Here is a 23,503-nt window from a genome sequence, read left to right as displayed (position 1 = left end):
GTTCATTACTCTCTTTCTTCAAAATAGCTGCCCTTTGGTGGCAGGGGTTTTTTGATCAAGTGTCAAATGGTTAAAAGCAAACAGCCACAACAGTCTACTGGACTTACACGAGAAGAAGAGTTTGGATTTGATATCCCGCTTTATCACTACCTGAAGGAGTCTCAAAGTGGCTAACAATCTCCTTTCCCTTCCGCCCCCACAACAAACACTCTGTGAGGTGAGTGAGGCTGAGAGACTTCAGAGAAGTGTGACTGGCCCAAGGTCACCCAGCAGCTGCATGTGGAGGAGCGGGGAAGCGAACCCTGTTCACCAGATTACGAGTCCACCGCTCTTAACCACTACATACGAAGTTACATTTCAAGAGCTTATGCTACAAGTGTTAATAGTCTTCTGTGACATTGTGGAATCTGGCAGAGCAAACCCTTTTAGAGACGGCCCCAGACATTAACAGCAGGGAGTGGGAACCTGTAGCCCTCTAGACATTGCTAGACTACAAATTCAAGGTAGACTTGTAGAGTTGGAAGGGGGTCTTCAGGGTCCTACCCACTGCAATGCAGGAATCTCAGCTAGATCATACATGACAGATGGCCGTCCAGCCTCCCATGCCTGACCATTGGCCACGCTGGCTGGGGCGGATAGGAGTTGGAGTTTAACAACAGCTGGAAGGTCACAGATTCCACCTCTCTGTTTAACAGGAACAGGATGAAGTGTGGCTCAGGCAGATAATGATTTCCTGAGAGTGCTTCATGGATACTGAGTCCAGATTTGGACCCAGCTATTTCCAATCGCTAGGGACACGGGTGGTCCTGTGGGTTAAACCACAGAGCCTAGGACTTGCCGATCAGAAGGTCGGCAGTTCAAATCCCCATGACGGGGTGAGCTCCCGTTGTTTGGTCCCTGCTCCTGCCAACTTAGCAGTTCGAAAGCACATCAAAGTGCAAGTAGATAAATAGGTACCGCTCTGGCGGGAAGGTAAACGGCGTTTCCGTGCGCTGCTCTGGTTCATCAGAAGTGGCTTAGTCATGCTGGCCTCATGACCCGGAAGCTGTCTGCGGACAACTGCCAGCTCCCATGGCCTATAGAGAGAGATGAGCACCGCAACCCCAGAGTCGGTCATGACTGGACCTAATGGTCAGGGGTCCCTTTACCTTTACTATTTCCAATCGCTATGCTACAGCGACTGGCCTCATGGTGTAGAACCTCCATGCTCAAGAGAAGAATACCAGGCACTAGAGACAAGTCACAGGGGGGACCAGCTGCCTTTATGTCCTGCTTGTAAGCTGTCCAGAAACCCTTGCCTGGTGGCCCACTGATAGAAAACAGGACTAGACTAAGTTTTATTCCGGCCAGGTGGACTCTCCTTAGATCTTTAGGACAAATAAAGCGAATACCCGTATGTTTGCCCTGATAAGAAAATTCTGCCCAGGAGGGCTTATCTGTGACAGCCATTTTGCACAACCAAGCTATTGTACGGCAGCTGCCATTTTGTCGCATGAGGAATATTGCTGCTCTGTTGACCTGCCTCTCCTATGTTTGGTTCGTTTCTCTCCTGAACTTGATCAGCATTTTGGAAAGTGGGGGAAACCGAGGCAGGTGCTCAATTCTCTTCCCGCCAATGAATTTATGGGTTGCCCTGGCAATTTGGAGGATAGCACTGCACTGCCCACTTTGTATGTGAGCCATGGATTGGCCTGGAAGAAGCATGGTGGCACATCCTCTTGTGCCAAATTCATTTTCTGCACAATTTCCAGGAGACTTTCCCCCCTTCTTTCATAAACACTGGCTGTGCGCAGACAGCTCTGAAGGAGGATCCATCTGTGGCGCCACTCTGTGAGACAAGTGCAAGCGGGTCTCCGTCCCAGCACCGACACATGAATGCAACCATCGATCTGGCAGGGCTGAGTAGCTCATTGATCCCCCTGCCAGCTTTGGGGAGGAGTGTGTGGGAGCTCAAGCAAGCAGCTTTCAAAGAATTCTTCCAAAACTCTTTGGTCGGAGGGGGGAGGATTTTCTGAGATGAAGTGGATAACACTAAAAAATGGATGACACTAGAGATCAAACAATGCAAATATATATGCGCACATGCCCTCCTCAAATTAACAGGGGGAGAAGAGTGGCACCCCTCCCTTTCAGCTTTGAAGGAAAACACCAACCTCTAGCCAAATCTGTTCATAGCAGAAACACAATTCCTCATAGCGCACAATCCAGCCCGTATTAAGCGCTTTTAAGTCCCACAGATTTCAGAAGAAACCTTTGGCATATAGTTATGTGCACCTCACATCTCCAAGCCCCGAGAAGTTGTCACATTCATCCAGGTTCGGTTCCCTTTGGAAGGAGTTCGCTGACAGGAGGTTTACAGGCATTTTGTAACGTTTGAGTTTATTTACAAAAATACAGGTGAGGCAGAGGCACAACTTGAATTGAGGGTCCCCAGCGTGGTGTCTGTGGGCACAATGGCAGATGCCCCCTAATTGGTGCCTAGCGATATCTGCTTTCAGAGGTGCCAACTTTCAATAAAGTATGGGGGGCAGGTAAGGCCTGCCTTGCGTAACTGATTGCAAGACACAGCACACACACCACTGGAATGGCAGTGCCCATCAACTTTGGGGGGCAGTCACCTCAAACATTTTATGGGGGGAGTGAGACTTCAGCCCCTAGGGGTTGGCTACCATATGTTTGCTTTCCTGCTCAACTTTTTTTTTTTAATGAGTGATTTTCCTTTTTTGGTTGCTTGTTTGGGGAACTCTGTTTCTTGTCAGGTAAGGTAAAGGTACCCCTGCCCAAAGGCCAGTCGTGACCGACTCTAGGGTTGCGTGCTCATCTTGCTCAAGAGGCCAGGAGCCGGCACTGTCCAAAGACACTTCCGGGTCACGTGGCCAGCGTGACGGAGCTGCATCTGGCGAGCCAGCGCCGCACACGGAAACGCCGTTTACCTTCCTGCTATAAAGCGGTCCCTATTTATCTACTTGCACTTAGGGGTGCTTTCGAACTGCTAGGTTGGCAGGCGCTGGGACCGAACGAAGGGAGTGCACCCCGCCACGGGGATTCGAACTGCCGACCTTACAATCAGCAAGTCCTAGGCACTGAGGTTTTACCCACAGCACCACCTGCGTCCCCATATTCTTGTCAGGTACTGCCCACTTTTTTTGTCTGTTTTATTTGTTTTGCCTGGGTTTTTTTGGGGGGGGAAGTTGGGTTTCTTCTGTGAAACATGTGTTCTGCGCTGTCCATGACAGCATGGCCATAGCTGGGGGGGGGAGGGAATAGGGGGCAGCTGCCCCCACAAAATCAAGTGAGTAAATAAAAATACTTAACTAAAGTAGAAATTGTAGAAAGATTTTGACAGATTTTTCTGAGCACTTGGGGTCAAAAGAAAGCAATTTAAAACAACCGTCACTGAGACATTTCATTCCGAATCTGCTAGGCAGAGCCAGACAGAGGATGATGACGGTCGGGTGTCCTGTCCCGTCCCCTCCCTATCATAAATCCTGTTTATGCCCATGCATGACAGTTTCTTTGATTCCCAAATGTGACCCTGGACCCCAAAGGGTTGGAACTTCCTGGCATAAACACTCCAGTTGATGTCTTTGAAAGTCTACTCTACTGCTTTCATACCAGGCCTCTAAGGAGATGGGCTGTCATCACGCTGCCTTGCCTCAGGTGTGCACATTCTGGGAGACCATAGCCAGGGGTCAAAACCAAGACCTCTTGTGTGCTACAGCTGCCCTGTTCCACTGATCTCCAGATCAGCACAGAGCACCTTCATTCCTGGGTCCACAAAAAGGAGACATGCCAAGGGATGCTGTCGCCTCAGTCTTTCCTCTGGGTCTGTGTACTAAGGTGCAGGTCATGAAGGAGTGGTGTAGTGGTTAAGAGCGGTAGACTCGTAATCTGCGGAACCAGGTTCACGTCTCTGCTCCTCCACATGCAGCTGCTGGGTGACCTTGGGGTAGCCATACTTCTCTGAAGTCTCTCAGCCCCACTCACCTCACAGAGTGTTTGTTGTGGGGGAGGAAGGGAAAGGAGATTGCTAGCTGCTTTGAGACTCCTTAGGGTAGCGATAAAGCGGGATATGAGGAACGGCTAAGGGAGCTGGGCATGTTTAGCCAGGAGAAGAGGAGGTTAAGGAGTGATATGATAGCCATGTTCAAATATATAAAAGGATGTCACATAGAGGAGGGAGAAAGGTTGTTTTCTACTGCTCCAGATAAGCGGACATGGAGCAATGGATCCAAACTACAAGAAAGAAGATTCCACCTAAACATTAGGAAGAACTTCCTGACAGTAAGAGCTGTTCGACAGTGGAATTTGCTGCCAAGGAGTGTGGTGGAGTCTCCTTCTTTGGAGGTCTTTAAGCAGAGGCTTGACAACCATATGTCAGGAGTGCTCTGATGGTGTTTCCTGCTTGGCAGGGGGTTGGACTCGATGGCCCTTGTGGTCTCTTCCAACTCTATGATTCTATGATTCTAACTCCTCCTCCTCCTCCTCTTCCTCTTCCTCTTCTTCTTCTCCTCCTCCTCCTCCTCTCCCTCTCCCTCTCTCATTTAAATAGATGCTTGTAGCTGCCCCATTGCTGCAGCTAGGGAAGCCCATCTCTGGTGGGGAGAACCAACTAGCAAGGAGCTCATGGAGGACACTTTGTCCAGAGCCCTTTCAAACTTGGTCCTGGTGGAAAAATGAGATTGACCCAGTCAGCATTTTGCTATCTATGACTGCTTCATGCAGATGGTTACCTGACCCCTTACAAGTGTTAATACAATCAAGCCAACAATCATCCCTTATCAGCCAACATAAAAGGTCAAAGGTGGACCTATTTAACATATCTTTAAGCTCTAATGTCCGAGCATGTGGTTTTCTGCCCCAAAGTGTTCTGTGCGAAAATTTGCTCTTTAAAGCTGAATCGGAGCAAACATCTATTCGGGTTTTCCGTGGATTGATGTGAACTCCGATTGAGCTTTAGAGAGTGAGTTTTTGTGTGGAAAGCTCCAGAGAGAGGTGGGGGGGGGGGAGAGGGAGAGGGAGAGGGAGAGGGAAGGAGACAGAAGGGTGAAGCGCTCGGATACGGGGCTTTAAATAATGGAAAGAGCAGAGGAAAGGTAACTGTGGATAACCATTAACTCAGTTCTGTCTTCAACAGAGCTGTTTGGAATAAGCTTCACGAATCTGCAGCCTGTTCACTTTATAGCTTCATGAAAGCAGAGCTGAAGTGACAAATATAAAAGCAGTGAGAAGCATAAGCTGAGGAGGAGGAAATCCCAGGCCATCCAGCACTTCAGTGCAGGAGACAAATCTTCTGTGTCCCTTCCTAGGGTGCCAGCCACTAAGCCTTGAGGCTTCCTCCCATTGGACAAAAATAATTGCAGGCTCAGCTGACCCATTTGCTCGGTTTCAAGGTGTGACCAAACATTTAAATTGCATGTTTTCATGGCTACACCCACAGTTAATTGAATTTACTCTTTACCAATGTGGGAGGGGGAAATTAGTTTTCACAATGTCTGCTTCAGCCCTGGAGCATTATTCCTGTGGAACACAGATTAGATAAGGGGTCAGCAAACTTTTTCAGCAGGGGGCTGGTCCACTGTCCCTCAGACCATGTGGGGGGCCGGACTATATTTTTTTGGGGGGGTGGGGGGTGGGAGAACGAATTCCTATGTCCCACAAATAACCCAGAGATGCATTTTAAATAAAAGCACACGTTCTACTCCTGTAAAAACACGAGGGAGGCCCCACAAATAAACCAGAGATGCATTTTAAATAAAGGGGCACATTCTACTCCTGTAAAAACACCAGGTAGGCCCCACAAATAACCCAGAGATGCACTTTAAATAAAAGGAACACATTCTACTCATGTAAAAACATGCTGATTCCCGGACCGTCCGCAGGCCGGATTTAGAAGGCAATTGGGCTGCATCCGTCCCCTGGACCTTAGTTTGCCTACCCATGGATTAGATTATTTCATAATGCAGTTAACAAGGAAAAAATGTGAGTAGATTCTATAGTATGTATCTTGTGGGGCAACTAATATGTATGCGGTGCTATTTTTCTAGAAAAAAAGAGGCGCTGGAACTCACCCTGAACACCTCCCTTCTCTTAGAATGGCAATGGCACCCACCTGAGAGGTGCCAGGACTGAGTTCCGGCGAGTTCCAGCTGAAAAAAGCCCTGTATGCATGTTTTGACACCCCACAACTGAGCATATGGAATATAACCACACACACACTTTTTAGATGCTGAATTAACAGCAATCTATTGGCTATACGTTGAAATTAGAATGCAGGCATGTGGCTACCTGAAGAATGACCTATCTGTTTAACAGCTATTTGGAAATGTGTTGGCTCCCCCTTTTAGGAGGGAGGGTTTAACTGAGGGATGTGTTCAGCTGGCGAATGAGGGTGTCATTTAATAATCTTGCAGCTGCTATTTTTAGGAGATGTTAATAGTGTATGAGAATTGGTGTACTGCTATTATTATTTTTGAAGTGCATGTATAAGTAACAGTGAAATGTTAATCACGACTACACACAGCTAAGTGTTATTGAATCCACTGGGGCTTCCTCGCCAGTAAGCACAATTAGGATTGCAACTTACATTACTCGAGTGGTATGAACTTTGTGTTCTTAGCTTTGATGTTTAGAGGACAATGGGTATGATGAGGCTGAGACTGAGTACTCACCATACATTTAAAGCACATTCAAAGCTCATTCTTCCCCTCAAATAATTCTGTTTTTTTTTATATAAATATTTATTAGATTTTCCAATTTTATACAAACACAAAAAGAAAAAGAAAAATATTAAAAACAAGTCAATTTCAGTAACAATTTTTCAATAACATGTTTCTTTGACTTCCTCATACCTCCCCTTCTTGTTTTCTAGTTCAAATTGTTAATCCAGCAAATCCTAATCTCTTAACATTTCTTTTAATTAACACCATATTTCCCAATCAACTTTTTAAGTTTTATGACTTAAACAATTTTAATCCCTATTATCTTTATCATAGCAGCTAGAAACCACAAAAATGCAATCCAGCATCTTTTCAGAGTTCATTAATTTTGTAATATTTCTGTAAATAATCCTTAAATTTCTTCCAATCTTCTTCTGCCGACTCTTCTCCCTGGTCGCGAATTCTGCCAGTCATTTCTGCCAGTCCCATACAGTCGATCAACTTCATCTGCCATTCCTCCAGAGTGGGTAGATCTTGAGTCTTCCAGTGCTTTGCTATAAGTATTCTTGCTGCTGTTGTAGCATACATAAAAAAAGTTCTGTCCTTCTTTGGCACCAAATGGCCGACTATGCCCAAGAGAAAAGCCTCTGGTTTTTTCAAGAAGGTATACTTAAATACCTTTTTCATTTCATTATAAATCATTTCCCAGAAAGCCTTAATCTTTGGGCACGTCCACCAAAGGTGAAAGAATGTACCTTCAACCTCCTTACATTTCCAACATTTATTATCGGGCAAATGATATATTTTTGCAAGCTTGACTGGGGTCATGTACCACCTGTATATCATTTTCATAATATTCTCTCTTAAGGCATTACATGCCGTAAATTTCATACCTGTGGTCCATAACTGTTCCCAGTCAGCAAACATAATGTTGTGTCCAACATCTTGTGCCCATTTAATCATAGCTGACTTAACCGTAGTTAAGTAGATACTGTAGTTTAGTCCTCACAGAGCTACAATTCCCAGCAGCAAACTACAGTGCCCAGAATTCTCTGAAGGAAAGAAAGTGTTTTGAATGTGCTGTAAAGGTGTGGTATGGACACAGCCTAAGGGTGAAGCAAGACAGATTCTTCTTCTAGATTGGTAAATAAGAAGGCAGGCATGTGGAGGCTGTCTGAGGTTATAGGGCAGTGCCCTGTTTGCCCTAATGGACTGCATTTCTTCAGAAGCTCTCACCCACGTGTCCTGTGTTCAAATTAGGATGGGAGGGGATTTGTAATTAAATCTACAAGCATCGTTCCTGCAATTTTGTCCAAATCGTGGCTCCCTTGTAGCTTTTGAAAGCCATACCAGTGGTGATCTTTCAGACCACTGGTCAGCAACCTTCTTTTGGGCCAATGGCGACATATATAATTTGGGGGGTGGGAGCAAGTCACGAAATGGCTGCTGCAGAGGTTGTGGCATAACACAAAATGAACGCCACATCTAAAAAGAGCCAAAGAAGTGACAAGGCCACAACATTGTATGGTCACGTTCCCCCATCAACCAATGCAGAGAAGGGCACCAACATCAGCTATCACCACAATTGCTCACAGAGAGAAGCTCTTTGTGCCACTCGTCTGTTCAGGTGGGCGTCCAGTCATGGCACCCAGTGGAATGTAGCCATGTTTAAGGGAGCATGTTCAATGCAGGAGAGACCGAGTCGCTGCTAAGCTAACAGAAACTGAACAGGAAGATCAAACAGTCTCTTATGCATTGCAGACCCTGCAAGTGTCCCTGTTTTCCAGGGACAGTCCCGGATTTACAGAAGCCATCCCAGTTTCTGATTGGATCCCAGAATGCCTCACTTTCCCGTTTTCATTGGAGAAAAGTTGGAAGGTATGGATTTATGTGACCCCTGAGCCAAGGAGATACATTATACAACCTTTAGAGGACATCTGAAGGCAGCCCTGTGTAGGGAAGTTTCTTAATGCTTAATGTTTTATTATGTTTTTATATATGTTGGAAGCTGCCCGGAGTGGCTTGGGCAGCCCAGTCAGATGGGCAGGGTAATGATGATGATGGTGGTGGTGGTGATTGAATAGGATGTCCCAATTTTCATTGGAGAAATGTTGTGGGGTATGGCATTGTGGATTTTTGAGAGGATATTTATATATTATTATTATTATTATCATTATTATTATTATTATTATTATTAAATTATACCCCACCCATCTGGCTGAGTTTCCCCAGACACTCTGGGCGGCTTCCAATCGAATGTTAAAAACAATACAGCATTAAATATTAAAAACTTCCCTAAACAGGGCTGCCTTCAGATGTCTTTTAAAGAGAAGATAGCTGCTTATTTCTTTCACATCTGAAGGGAGGGCGTTCCACAGGGCGGGTGCCACAACCAAGAAGGCCCTCTGCCTGGTTCCCTGTAACCTCACTTCTTGCAATGAGGGAACCACCAGAAGGCCCTCGGTGCTGGATCTCAGTGTCCGGGCTGAACGATGGGGGTGGAGACACTCCTTCAGGTATACAGGAACATTTACTAAAACATTTTGCGGGTGTCGTAGGAGGTGCTCATGAATACCCTGGCACCTATGGGAACAGTGATAACCCCTGTTTTTAATTATCCTGTAGGGCCACCCTCTTTAGATGGTAATGTGTACTTCCTCACAGTATGTTAAGCCAGCTCTAATGTGTTTGGGGGCCCTCCTGTTATTCTGCCTTAGACGTCTGCTCCAAACTCCTGCCCTGGTGGTACCACTGCAAAAAAAATAAGGGAGCCAGGTCACGTCTGGTCCCCCCCCCAACTCAAGAACTCAATGTCCCCCTTCTGTTCTTTAAATGAAACCCCCTCATCACTGAGCCTTAACTGATGCAGACACACAACAGGTCTGCCAAGGCCGTCACACGTAGTTCAGTCCCAGGGCAGCTTCCCCTGATATTGCCAGCATGTTTGTGGCTATAAAACTAAGTTGAGACTGAACAGAGCCACACAAAAAATGGCAGGGGGAGAGGAGGGAGCTGCCAAGGCAGCCCCAGATGCTTTACAACTCTGGCGAGAGATCAAAGCGGGAAACTCATCCTTTTCGCATTGAAGTTGCTTCCCCTGCCATCACCCCCCATCCAGAGAGACCCCCATCAACGCACTGATACTCCAGACCAGGAACTCTGTGGTAGCTTCAACTAGAGTCTAACTTTGTGTGAACATTCGTGGGGCAGAACAAATCAGGCCCCCTGGCATTCCATGGTTGCAAACAAGGATTACTGTTTTGGAGAGGACATGGAATTGGGGGAGGAAGATGAATGGCCGGCATCCAGAGAACAGAGATTTGGGAGCGAGTTAGATTAAAGGGTTTTTTTGCTCGGAAGCTGCAAAATGGAAATAAGGGGAATTGATTAATAATAATAATAATAGTCTGCCATTTAAAGTGGAAAGACCTCTTTTCTTAAAGATGTTGGATGGAGCAGTTCTACAGTTCCTTTGTTGTGTGACGGGTGTGGCCAAGGAGCCTGGCTCCAGTTGTCGGATTTGGTGGTTTCTAGCAAAAAAGCAAGGTAGGTCCTGCAAACCTGAAGCCTGCCCGTTACCTTGTTTCAGGGCATGTTGCCCTCCAGACACCCCTGATCATTGGTCATGCTGAATGAGGCGAATAGAAGTGGTAATTCAAAACATCTCCATATTGGCTACCCTGCCTTAAAGGTAAAGGTAAAGGGACCCCTGACCGTTAAGTCCAGTCATGGATGCCTCTGAGGTTGCGGCACTCATCTCGCTTTATTAGCCGAGGGAGCCGGCATTTGTCCACAGTTTTTCTGGGTCATGTGGCCAGAATGAGTAAGCCGCTTCTGGTGAACCAGAGCAGTGCATGGAAACACTGTTTACCTTCCCGCCGGAGTGGTACCTATTTATCTACATGTACTTTGACGTGCTTTCAAACTGCTAGGTTGGCAGGAGCTGGGACCGAGCAACGGGAGCTCACCCCGTCGCGGGGATTCGAACCACCGACCTTCTGATTGGCAAGCCCTAGGCTCTGTGGTTTAGACCACAGCGCCACCCGCGTCTTAGTACACCTTATAAAGTACACACGCCTTAGGGTGTACTCTATAACCTTTTGGTAACTAAACCTCATGGAATGTCTCTTGCCACCATACAATCTACTCCACTTTATATACCATCCTTTAAAACAGTGGTGTACAGGCAGTGGACTAGGGTGACTAGGCTAGTCCCCTAAACATTCCCCTGGCATCTCCTTCCCAAAGCCCAGGAAGCTTCTGTCCAGCGTCCAGAGGGATGTGCGATGCTCTGACAGGGTCCAAGAGCCCTCCTGCCACTTTCCCAAAGCCTGCCTGGCTTCCGCTCTGCAACTGAAGCTGAGGTATGCAAAGAAGGAGTTATTCTGGAAAACCACCACACCTCTTTTCCAATCTTAGGAGCAGCCTTGAAAAATGTAATAATAATTTTAAAAGTTACACTAAGAAAACCAGCTCCTCTGAGCATGCCTGGAGTGCTTTTGTGCTGGGCACCTGCATTCCCCTTTCCAGCTCAAGCACCCAAGCTTCAAGGACAGAGAGCCTGATATTCTGGCAGAGCAACAGCGCTAAAGATTCTGAAATCCAGCAGGGAGCGTGAGCAGGCCTCGCCATTTTTCAGAGTGCAGAAGAAGGAACAGCACATGGCTGGTGAGCAGAACGCCCCTCTCTGAGCCAGCCTCCCTGGTTCCTTCTCTTCAGGCCAGGGGGAGGGCATGTTCAGCCTGGGCAGACGGGGGAAGTCCATGCCACACCCTGGGTCCTGTGCTGGGGGAAGATAAGACCGCTGGATCCGTTCTCTTGCCTGCCCTTCCTGCTGCTGATTAACAGGAAGAAGAGGAGTTTGGATTTGATATCCCGCTTTATCACTACCTGAAGGAGTCTCAAAACGGCTAACATTCTCCTTTCCCTTCCTCCCCCACAACAAACACTCTGTGAGGTGAGTGAGGCTGAGAGACTTCAGAGAAGTGTGACTGGCCCAAGGTCACCCAGCAGCTGCATGTGGAGGAGCGGGGAAGTGAACCCGGTTCCCCAGATTACGGATCTACTGCTCTTAACCACTACACCACACTGGCTCACACTGGAGAGAGGAGTGGCTGAGAGAGCTATAAAGCGAGGCACCAGTGATCGAGAAAGTTGCCGGAGTGGTTCATGTCAGGGGCTCCTGAGCAACAAACCGCAGTGAAGCAGCCAACCCGCAAAATATCACAGCTCCAGAAGAGGGGATGCCCCGGGACCCATCAGCAACATCCCTTAGGCTGAGATTGAACTCCAGGCAAATGCCCTGCCTGAACTGGGAGCAGGAGGAGACTGGGAGTGAAGCCCACCTCAAAGCAGTCAGGTTGCACCTGAGTCCATGCAGGCTGAACCCCAGCACTTCTCTTTTGATAAGTTACTCCCTCCAAAACAACATGGGTCATTTCTGTATGCCTTTGGCTAAAGCACCATTGATGACCTGTTTACTGAGCATTCATTCTGATTTGCTTGCAGGGTGTTTATATATAGACTTCCTCTTAGTTGCTTGCCCCACATACATTTCCACATCCTTTCCAGCCTGCATCAGTGCATTTCCCCACAATTTTCAAACCAGTGTTTCTTTTTTAAAGGGGGGAAACTGAAAACCTGCATTTTCAGTATGTGCTTTTGGTTTTTTTTATTTACATCCTGCCTTTCTCCCGGTGCAGGACCCAAGGTGCCTGACAACCTGAATTAAAAACAGGTAAGAGCTAAAACGTGGGTGGCGCTGTGGGTTAAACCATAGAGCCTAAGACTTGCCGATCAGAAGGTTGGTGGTTCGAATCCCCGCGACAGGGTGAGCTCCCATTGCTTGGTGCCTGCTCCTGCCAACCTAGCAGTTTGAAAGCACGTCAAAGGGTAAATAAATAGGTATCGCTCCGGTGGGAAGGTAAATGGCGTTTCCGTGTGCTGCTCTGGTTCGCCAGCAGCGGCTTAGTCATGCTGGCCACATGACCCGGAAGCTGTACACCGGCTCCCTCGGCCAGTAAAGCGAGATGAGCGCCGCAACCCCAGAGTCGGCCACGACTGGACCCTTTACCTTTAAGAACTAAAAACACACCAGTTGTAAATATTTTTAAAAAACAATTACCGTACCTTTCCGTGTATAAGACTATGTTCTTTTACGCTAAAATAACGTTCAGAATCTGGGTTCATCTTATACATGGATAGTATCTCCCCACCATTTTCTTAAATCGGAGTCCCCCAAAATAGGGAGCGTCTTATACATAGGGGAGTCTTATAGGCGGAAAAATATGGTAAGTAGGCTACTGTGTTAAAAACAGCATTTGTTCAAAATGTTAACAATTCTGGAAAGCACAATGTAAGTCCATCTCAGCCCTATGCTCTACCAGTGAGCTAAAATTGAGTGTATCAAGCTCCCCTGGCAGCTCAGCACAAGCTCCTTCCCCAAGCCATGGGGGTTTGGCTGCACTCTCTTCCACCAGCCCAAATGTATCTCCATCCCCTGACTGCTAACCCACCGCTGCTAGTAGGGCAGCTGGGTCTTCGTTTCAGAAATGCAGCCCTTGGAGTCAGGGGCCAGAGTCAAGGAGGCAACCTTTGTTTTACTTGGCCCAGGAGCCAATAAAAGCGGGTGCGTCTGCTGTATGTGTGATTAAGGCGAGCAAAAAGGTTATTCCACACAAAATGAAAAAGCCTGTGACTTTTCACGTGCCTCTGTTAGCTTGCAGCCCTCAAGGAATTGTTGCAGGCCGAACTCCAGTGATTCCCAGTTGGATTTAAGGGTACGTGCCCTACTCAGAAGGAAATTCCACTGAATTCAAGGAGACTAACTCCCAGGGAAGTGGGGTCAGGACTGCTGCCTACAGAACCTCTCCTGCAATGCTATGGTGGGTCACGGCGCCGCCGCAGCTCGCTAACTTCCCTTATTTCAAATTGTTGATCTGGTAAATTTAGTCTCGTGGATGGGGACAAACACAAGCCTATGCCTGTCAGATAGGAATCCGAGCTTGGCTGCCAAGCACATTCTATGCCTGCATTTTGCTGGGGTTGGCGTGCTGTCTACGCCCTTCCCTCATTCTGAAAGGTAACATTAACAAAACAGCCTCCCTAAAATAGCTCCTAGGCCACCCAGTAGCTGCCGGCCCGCATCTGCAAGCCTCTCTCTGGGCAAGTTGGAGCAGATCGGGCAAACAAGCCACACCCCAGAGGGACGTTCCTAAGCGCAACTCAGGGCACACCAGGGTAGCTGACTGAGAAAGCTCAACCCCTAAACGAGGCCGCCCTCCTCTCTGTGGGCTGGCACTGCTTTGACATGGGTTTGTTTTCTTCCTTAGCAGAGAATTGCCATAGATCTGAATTGCTGGTTTAAATTACAGGCTCTTCACAGGGAGAAGCCAGCAGCTTGGTTTGTGTTCCCTTGGACTGGGGAGAATTTAGAATTTATTTCTCTAGGATCTGAGAAGAGGCAGGAAGCTGGGCTCGTATCTGAAAGATCTGGGTACAAGTGCCACCTCAAAAGCAGACCACTTAGTCTTCTCCAATTCTGTCATCTTGCAGGGAGGTGGAATAATAATAATAATAATAATAATAATAATAATAATAATAATAATTTATTATTTATACCCCAGCCACTCTGGGCGGCTTCCAACAAAACACTAAAATATAATAACCTATTAAACATTAAAAACTTCCCTAAACAGGGCTGCCTTCAGATGTCTTCTAAAAGTTTGCTAGTTATTTTTCTCTTTGACATCTGGTGGGAGGGCGTTCCACAGGGCGGGTGCCACTACCGAGAAGGCACTCTCCCTGGTTCCCTGTAACTTGGCTTCTCGCAGCGAGGGAACCGCCAGAAGGCCCTCGGCGCTGGACCTCAGTGTCCGGGCAGAACAATGGAGGTGGAGACGCTCCTTCAGGTATACTGGAATAGACTTTGTCCACTGTATTGTCCCATCACTACACGGTGGAAGGTGGCTTCCAAGGTATGACTGTATATTGAGAAGCAAAACGGCTAGTAAGCCTGATCTTTATTAAACTGCTGCAACAGGGTCCTCACTCACCGCACACTAGAGGGAGAACCCTGAACAATGGTGTGCAAGCCCTTATATAGACTTTTGAAATTGCCCACCTTGTAGCCTAAGACCAACCCCCTAAAACGTCATACATACATCACAGAAGGAGGTGATCTACAGCAGAGAAGGTGGTCTACAGCAGAAATCCTGTCTGCCAGGATACCTGACAATGGTCACTGATTGCCTGGATCATGGGAAGGGGGACTATTGTGCTGCCCTAGGCAACAAACTCTTTAAAACTTCATGGAGGTGCTGTGAGAGCTGCTTTTTCCACTGATTGATCCAGTGCTATTTTTCTAGAACATGAACGCCTCCCTTGCTATCCTATAATGGCAATGAGGTACCGGAAAGGCGTTCGATTGAGTTCCGGCTGAAAAAAAGCCCCGGATTCATCCCACATCACTGCTGTTAATAGTTAAGGTATGGAACACCATAGGCAGAGGGGCTCGAGTGCGGCATTACTCCCTCACCCACCCCCAACCTGCCCTGGTGACATTTTTCTGATAAAGATCCTCAAGCTAGGCTTGTCATGGGACGAATTCTGTCTTTGGTATTTAATGCGCATACTCATAAACGATATATGATATCTTTATTGTCATTGTCCCATGAAGAACAATGAAATTGAAAATCTACATAAAACATTCAAAAACCCCTAAAAGCTCTGAAACCCCATTTTAAAATACACTATACTATAAAATACACTATACTACAGAGACCCCTTATGCTGCAATTAGAACCAGAATTGCATTTGCGTAGAAACTGTTTCTCAGGTGGCTAGTCCTGGCCTTTATAACCCTATACCTTCTTCCAGAAGGCAGAAGCTGAAAGAGATCATTTCCGGGGTGCGTACAATCCTGCGCTATCTCTGCTGCTTTCTTATGGCACCTGACAGCATAGATTTGATCTAAGGTGGGATCAAGAAAAGAAAGGTTAAAAATTATACAGAAATTAGGGGAAGGGTTTGCTGAATTGAATTAATTAGAGATTGGAATACAGAAAGGGGAGGTATGAGGAGGTCGGAAAAGTAAGTTTTATGAATACAAGGGATTGAATTTATACTTGTTGTTGTATGTGTTTTGTATGTTTTGTATGTATTTTTACTGTTTTTGTTTTTTGTTTTGTTTTTTCTATTTTATATAAACTTTTAAAACCTTAATAAATATTTTATTAAAAAAAAAAATAAGGTGGGAAGAGTGCACCCAATTATTCTCTCTGCAGTCTTTACAACCCTGGACAGCATTGTTTTTTCGCTGGCCGTGCAGCTCCCAAACCACACACAGAGACCATAAGTTAATACACTCTCCACAGTGCAATGGTAAAATGCCATCAACAGGTCCTTTGAGAGATTGTTTTTCCGGAGGATTCTCAGAAAATATAACCTCTGCTGTGCTCTCTTCATCAGGTCTTTGCTGTTTTCTCCCCAGGTTAGGTTAGACCATCTTTTGTTTGTTTGTTTCTTTATTGAATTCCTAGCTCACCTTTCCTCCAGGCTCAAGGTGGTGTGTGACATGGTTGTCTTCCCATTTTAATCTCCTCGATAACCCTGTGAGGTGGGCTAGGCAGAGAGATTGCCACTGGCCCTAAGAACACCCAGTGAGTTCCACGGTTGGGCAGGGATTTGAATCCTGGTCTCCCTAATCCTAGTCCAACACTCTTAACCTCTACATCACAATTGGTTCTCAACCTCACATATCTGTGAAATGGGAATATCAGTGACCTATCTCACAGGGGGGTGATTGCTATGAAGTAAAACCATAACTAAGAATTTAAAGTATATTTTCAGTCTTCATTTTTTAAAAAATGAAAAGTTGTGTACCGGTCCCAAGATGAATAAATAAAATGCGTATTAAATTCTGAAGCTGTTCTCATAATTTTTAGTGGGGTATTCACTTACCACTTCACAGTACAGGTCTTTCTCACCCAGACACACGTCACATTGTTTATTCTTATTTAGTGACCCTGCATAACCACACTGTGAAAGAAGAAAATCTGGGTTAGATTCAGGAGCTGGGAAGATGCTGGAGTTGTATGCGGTGAGATCCAGAACCGGTATAGACACCCACATGTTATCATTTAAGCAAAAATAATAGGATAATTCAAGTTGCAATTACAGTGGTACCTCGGGTTACAGACGCTTCAAGTTACAGACTCCGCTAACCCAGAAATATTAGCTCGGGTTAAGAACTTTGCTTCAGGATGAGAACAGAAATTGTGTGGCGGCGGCACGGCGGCAGCAGGAGGCCCCATTAGCTAAAGCGGTGCTTCAGGTTAAAAACAGTTTCAGGTTAAGAACGGACCTCTGGAACGAATTAAGTTCTTAACCCGAGGTACCACTGTACGTTTATTTACAATTAAATAAATGTAGTTCTGTATTTTCCATTAATTTTCACAAGTAGCTTCTGAGTTAGTACAACCACAGCCAGTCTCTAGTCATAGACAAGATAAAAGGATTATAAATGGCGTGAAGATTAGTCCTGCTAGGATTTGTCCTTTGCCAATGTCTTTTTTCCTTGGGGCACTATTGTTCTTTGAAGAGAGACATGCTTTATTGCTGTTTGATCAACTGAGATGCTCCTCGTGAGCTTGTGACCCACAAGTGTGTTGCTGGCCATGCCTAAATCCTTCTGGGGTGACAGTGGGTTGAAGGAGGAAGGGATCCTGATCTCCCTAGGTGTGAGTTGTTTTCACTTGTTGGATTTGGGCATACTCATTGGCTGTTGAATCTTTGAGAGGTTTGCTGAAGTGAGAATTGAGAGGAGTGATAAATAAGTCAATAAAATGTGAGTGGGTGAAAGGTGATTGTTTAATGAGTGGGTTCTTGCTATGGTTCTTGAATTCCTGATTTGTATTATTAAATGTGAGGATGCTTTTTTGCAATATTCAGGGACTTTTAAAAGCTATATATTGTAATTATGTTGTACGCTCTTGCTTCTTTATTTGGTATGATTCACTTTTGCGTTCATTTTACTTACATACTCATGAATATTGGGTTGTATCCAATGTAGTGCTACATTAAAGTCACTTAATGGTAAACGTGTTCTGTGGATTTTTGCGCCAGCAGAAATTTGTTGTGCAAGAGACTGCATAAGCAGTTTGCTGGTAACTCTGTTGCACAATAAATTGTGCAATCTGTTGCACAAGTTTCCACTAGCAGAACATTAAAACTCACCTATCCATGCTAGTGCACAGAAAATGTTGGATACAGCCCAATGTTTAGAGATTTATTGCTCAATTTTGTTACTTAAAATGTATAATGCTGTTTTTGTTATTATTGCCATCTGCTGTGTAGAATTTGTATTTTTATATATGTAATCTACTTTGGTTTTTGTTGAGATGTAAATTGCTTTGTGATTTCTTGAAATGCAAAGTTGGTATACAGTACAACTTAAATAAAAATGGATACATGTGTTAATCTCCCTCTCACCACTATGAAAATGAACAGGATGTGGTCCGCCGATTCCCATTTCTTTTACACAGACGGCATCCTTCCTTTCCTCCATTATATTTATTTAATGTAATAATAACAGAGGAAGATAGCTAAAATCAGTTAAGTTTCTGTACCGCCTCCCCGGTGAGAACTAGTTGCTGAAGAAGAGGCTGAGTAAAATCTGCATTTTCAGTAAACAGGCAATTAGTTGTAATTATGACTCATCGGCTCCAGACTAATCAAAAAGCTACTTAACCGCAAGCTAGATGACAAAATGTTCTTTAAGCGTCTCATTCCCAAGCTGGAATTGTCAATGGGGCAGTTCTACAGCAGAATTACAAGATCTGACCCAGAGAAAAGAGATAGTAACAGTGAAGTGTCAGTCCTAGTGCTCAGATGATGCTCAAATGATCTGTTCTCATGCCTTCTGCTGCTTGCTATATTGCTGAATACCAGTTGCTGGGAGATCCCAAGCAGGGAGAGTGCTGTTGTGCTCATGTTCTGCTTTGCAGGCTCCCCATCGGTGAAGGGTTCTCAAACTGTGGTCTGCTGGTCTTTCATGAGCTTCATTTGCGTGGTTTGCAGCATGTCCGCTAAAGACAATTAAAAATCATGCAACGTCTAGCAGAGCACATTGCAATTGCTACGACGAGCAGGAAAACCCTTAAGTGGTTCGCCAAGACCCTCCGCCATTTTTGGGTGGCCTGTGGGGAAGGGGGAGTTTGGGAACAACTGACGTACATATCTGGTTGGCCACCATAAGAACAGGATGCCATCAGTATTACTGGTGGAGAATAGAATGTCCCTATTTTCATCTGAAGGTATGCTGGACTTGATTGGCATTTGGTCTGATCCAGTGGGGCTCTTATGAAACAAGCAAAAATCTAGTTGCAGCCAGTGAAACTTGGATAGAAGTTACTTTGGTCGAGATCCAGGCCAGTCCAAGTACGGGCCATAGGCAGCCATACCAGGTACTGGACCTAGGGTGTAGATTCATCATTCTAGGTCCTTGAAGTGCAGAACTCTTTGCCATTTTGACAAGGCAAGGGCAGAAGAAATATTATTTATATAAGGCATTTCCAATTTCCAGATCCTAGTTTTCCTTTCCAGTTCTCGGATGATGTTATATTCCTTTCTGTACCCAAAGAAAGCTCTGGGACCAAACCACACCTGCTTCTAGGTAGCTGCCTGGGTTAGGCCTCAGCCTGGGATTATGCAGCAACTGGTTCAATGGTTCTTGCGGCAGCAGTCCAGAAGTGTTACAAACCATCTTGGCAATCTCCTTCCAAAAACAAGGGTCCTGTGCCTTTAAAAGCTGCATGACAGACCAACATGAACTCCCCCTTCCTCATGCAATGCCAGGAAAAGCTGTTGTTCTTTTTTGCCTGCAATGCTGTTGCTGGCACAAGCATTCTACCAAATCTTTTTAAAACTGCAATCCTACCAGATGCCGAGGGTCCAAAGTAAGCTAATAAAGAAAAGCAATTAAGTCCCTTTGCAAGAAATCATGCATTTTGAAGTCTGTCAGACACAAGTTTAGCAAGATCAGTTACTGAACCAGAGTTGCATGGTAACGGGATGCCAGCTGGCCAACCAACTTGAGTGCTCATTGTGTTTGTGCTGTAATGGTAGGCTGGTACCGCTCCAGCACCAACCCTGCAATGTAGCCTAGCAGCACTGGGTAGCCCGTCATATTCTTGCTACTGCCACTACCTGCTTATGTGTCACACACAGCAAGGGGTTATGGTAGGTTAACAGACAGCTGAATTTCAAATCTCCTGCTTAGCAACTTCAGTCTGCTTCCCCTCCTGCTCTCCCAGTACTGTGTGACTACCAGTTACATAGCCCAAGATGCCTAAGGAATGTGGGAGGACAACCAGCTCTTGAGTGTGTCCAGAAACCAGTACACTCCGAGAATCCAATCCATCAGTTTATTCAAAAGTATAGGTAATAAGAAAGATGGGGAGAAATAGCAAGTATGTAGATAAAAACTGAAATAAAACACAGTACCAGAATATGGGTATTTTGGTAATCAGTGACTTTCAAGATCCATGGCCCAGGTGGGTGCTGATTGACAGGTGTCATTTTCCAGGCAGTCACCTAGTCAGGAAGATGTCCAGGGGGCGCTCAGGGATGAAGCAAGAAGGGTGACAATGCCAGGAGGTAGGGGCTGTCACTGTGTGAGACAGAAGCCTTTCTTCTGGTTGTGTATTGGGAACTTGACTGACTTGACTCCTCTGCTTTGCTTATACATGATGGAGGGCTGGGTAATCTTAAAACTGGGGACAGTACAACTGTGCCACAGGGCCCTCTACCCAGGAAACCAACAGGGTAAAGTGGATCCTGAATATCACGCTGGCCTGCGGCTCAAGCAGATCTGCTTATATTCACTTAACCAGTGGCTCCCGTTCCTGCTGCAGAGCTTTTCGATGATGTCTCTGGATCAGCAACTATAGCCCTGCCCCTTGCAAGTCTTCAAAGCACTTAGATATGAAACCAGGCAGCAGCAGAAGTTTCCATGTTGTTTTTTTGTAGCTGATGTTTCTTTGCTTTTATGGGTTCTGCATCCTCTGCATTTCTGTCTAGAGGCTTTTCCTTCTCTTCAAAACTTGAATGGTTGACTAAGAAACACTGTTATTTTGGTTGCCCTCTGATCTCCAGAAGTGAAATGAAAACAATTCCCTCGGATGGGAATGGGGGCGTGAGGTCATACTTGGTAGAGGCAGAATTTTCCAGCTGCTGGTTTAACATAGACAGCAGCTGCTCTCACGCTCATTTTGGGCTTTCTCCAAGAGGATATCCAGTGCAACACTGAAAGAATAGCAGAATTTTGTCCTATCCTTTGCGTCTTTCCTGAAGCTTCCAACACTTACAAGGGGAAAAATAACTTCACTTCATCTGCGTTATAAAGTTTATGAAGCAGTAACTATCCTGCTTATATTTCTTTTTGCTGCAGGGCACCAGAGCCTCACTTTTATTTTGTTTTTACATTAACACCGCATTTTTACATTTGGTTCACACGGGTGCAAATGAAGGCCTGCATGGATACTTATTTCTTAGCTCAACATTTCCTCCCTTAACTTATCCAGGGATGAAAATATTTGACCTTGTGGTATACAAAGTTTCTCTAAGTCCATGTGAAATGATTTATCCATCCCTGGAATGGAAGAGGAAGGCAAAGTGGGTCCAAGCAGGGAAATCCCAGCTACAGATTAACGCAGGACACTTGGTCAGATCCTCCTTTCAATTTGGAGGAAGAAGGGATTACCAGATTCAGAAAGGGGGGGGATGCTGGAGCAACTTCCCTAGGAGGAAAGGTTGCAACTTTTTAGTTTGGAAAACAACAGGGGGTGGGACATGACAGATGTCTGTAAGACAATGCATGGTATGAATCTAGGACAGCCAAAAGAAGGTACTTTTTCACAGTGCATAGTTAGAGTTTGCTTCCATGAGATGTGGTGGCCACCAGCTTGGATGGCTTTAAAAGAGGATCAAACAAATTCATGGAGGATAAAGCTATCAATGACTACTCGTCATGATTGCTCTATGTCTAGTGCCAGAGGCAATCTCTGGATAAAAATGGCTGGGAATTACAAGTAGAGATGGTGCTATTCCACTCAGGTCCTGCTCTTGGGCTTCTTATAGACTTCTGGCTGGCCACTGAGAACAGGATGGGTCTTTGTTTTGGTCCAGCAGCAGCTTTTTTACATTCTTAAGGTGAGATAACAGATACAGGATTCAGACATGAGTTATCTGACCAACAACTAAAGCTTTATGGTAAGATATTGTTCCTGTTACGGTATATGGAAAACTCTGTGCAATCCTTGAGTCTGGTTATCTAAACACTTGCTTAGATGGATTTCATTTTAATAATACTAATACTAATAATTTTTATTTGTACCCCGCCCCGCCCTCCCCAGCCAAGGCCGGGCTGACCTTTGCACCCTACACTGACCAGTTTGCATTAGCCAAAGTTATGACCAAAAGGAAATTATTGCACAAGGTGGCTCTGATTGGATATGACTCTTTTGTAAACCTCAAATGAATTCTTGGTAAAACAATTAAAAACAGCTATTCAAAACAACATTCAAAATTAAAACCAGTGATAAACTAAAATCAGATCAAAACAGACATCTGTGTAGAAGCACAGTTGTAGAGCTCGAAGGGATCGTGACGGTCATCTAGTCCAACCCCCTGCAATGTGGGTTTGTCTAACCAAAAATACTTTTAGCAGGTGCTGAAAAGGATACAGTGAAGGTGCCTGCCTGATGTCAACTGACAGCGAGTTCCAAAGTTTAGGTGCTACCACACTACAAGATTGATTTCTTTCAATTGCATGACAGATATTAAGTGTCACCTGTAACTGACCCACTGGTTATTTGGGTAAACATGCGTGGAACTGAAATGAAGCTTCCACTGACAACAGTTGGGTTTCAGTGTAGACCAGCACAGGGATGAAACCAGGAGAAAAAGAGGCTGTGGGGAAAACGAACACCTTTAACGATTGGTCTTGGTAACAAAAATAATACAGAAGAAACAGATCCGCCTAGAAACCCTGGCCCTTAAACTCACGTGCCTCTGAGCACGTGCAGAGTGACCAGCTCCTTTCCTGAAGGGCACCGTTTCTAGTTTCTGTGGCTGCTGCTCTAAAGAGCGTGTTATGCGCAACACGTGAGAAAAGAACAACACCTGACCCTTCCTCCTCCCCGTGTCTCCATCTTCTCTACGCTGGCAATTAGCGCAAAAAAAAAAATTAACCGTCTCGCCCAGCCACTCAAGTTATGACCGGATGTGAGACCTTTCGCCAATTCCCAGGAAGAAAAAAAAAAACCCACTCGCGTCACTTGTTACATAACCGCTTCATTAAATGGAGGAAAAAGGCGAGACGTCGCCCTCTCCGCCTGAGCTAAAATGGCGCCAACATCCGTCACCTTTTCCTCAAAAAACAACCACACACCGCAGGGACCGCCTCGCCCATTGGCCAATTTAAGGAGGTCCCTCTTCCTCATTGGGGCAGACTGTTTTTCTCCTGTCTCTTCTTGGCGCTGTTTGGCTAAGCGTTCCATCACTCTGAAAAGCGTCTTCCCCTCACCATTCTCTCTGCGGGAGCTGATTGGCTACATTCCGTGTCATTCGCCGCATTATCCCAGGCCTCGCCAAACCCACTTTGCGAAACGGTCTTGGGGCGGAGGGGTGAGCCTCAGCCGTGATTGGATTACAGGCAATTCAATCACGAGTTAAGCCGCACAATTTCATCACGCCCGTTCAGGCCTCAGAACCCCCCTCTCGCGATTGGCCGTAGGCGCCGCTTGTTATTAGTTTTGCCTCCTGCCCGCCCCACTCGGAACAGC

General features: G+C 45.7%; 1 protein-coding gene across 1 annotated transcript in view; it reads left to right on the top strand.

Moving 5' to 3' along the window:
- LOC310755954 (leucine-rich repeat-containing protein 3-like) overlaps positions 1 to 23,503 on the top strand; it is a 220,576-nt gene that overhangs the window by 191,106 nt on the left and 5,967 nt on the right. The gene's annotated exons all lie outside the window — the stretch shown is intronic.

Source organism: Podarcis filfolensis (genome assembly GCF_964270895.1).
Source record: "Podarcis filfolensis genome assembly, chromosome: 2".
Taxonomy (NCBI): Eukaryota; Metazoa; Chordata; class Lepidosauria; order Squamata; family Lacertidae; genus Podarcis; species Podarcis filfolensis.
Note: the sequence above shows the minus strand (reverse complement) of the source record. Positions and strands in the feature narration are given on the sequence as shown.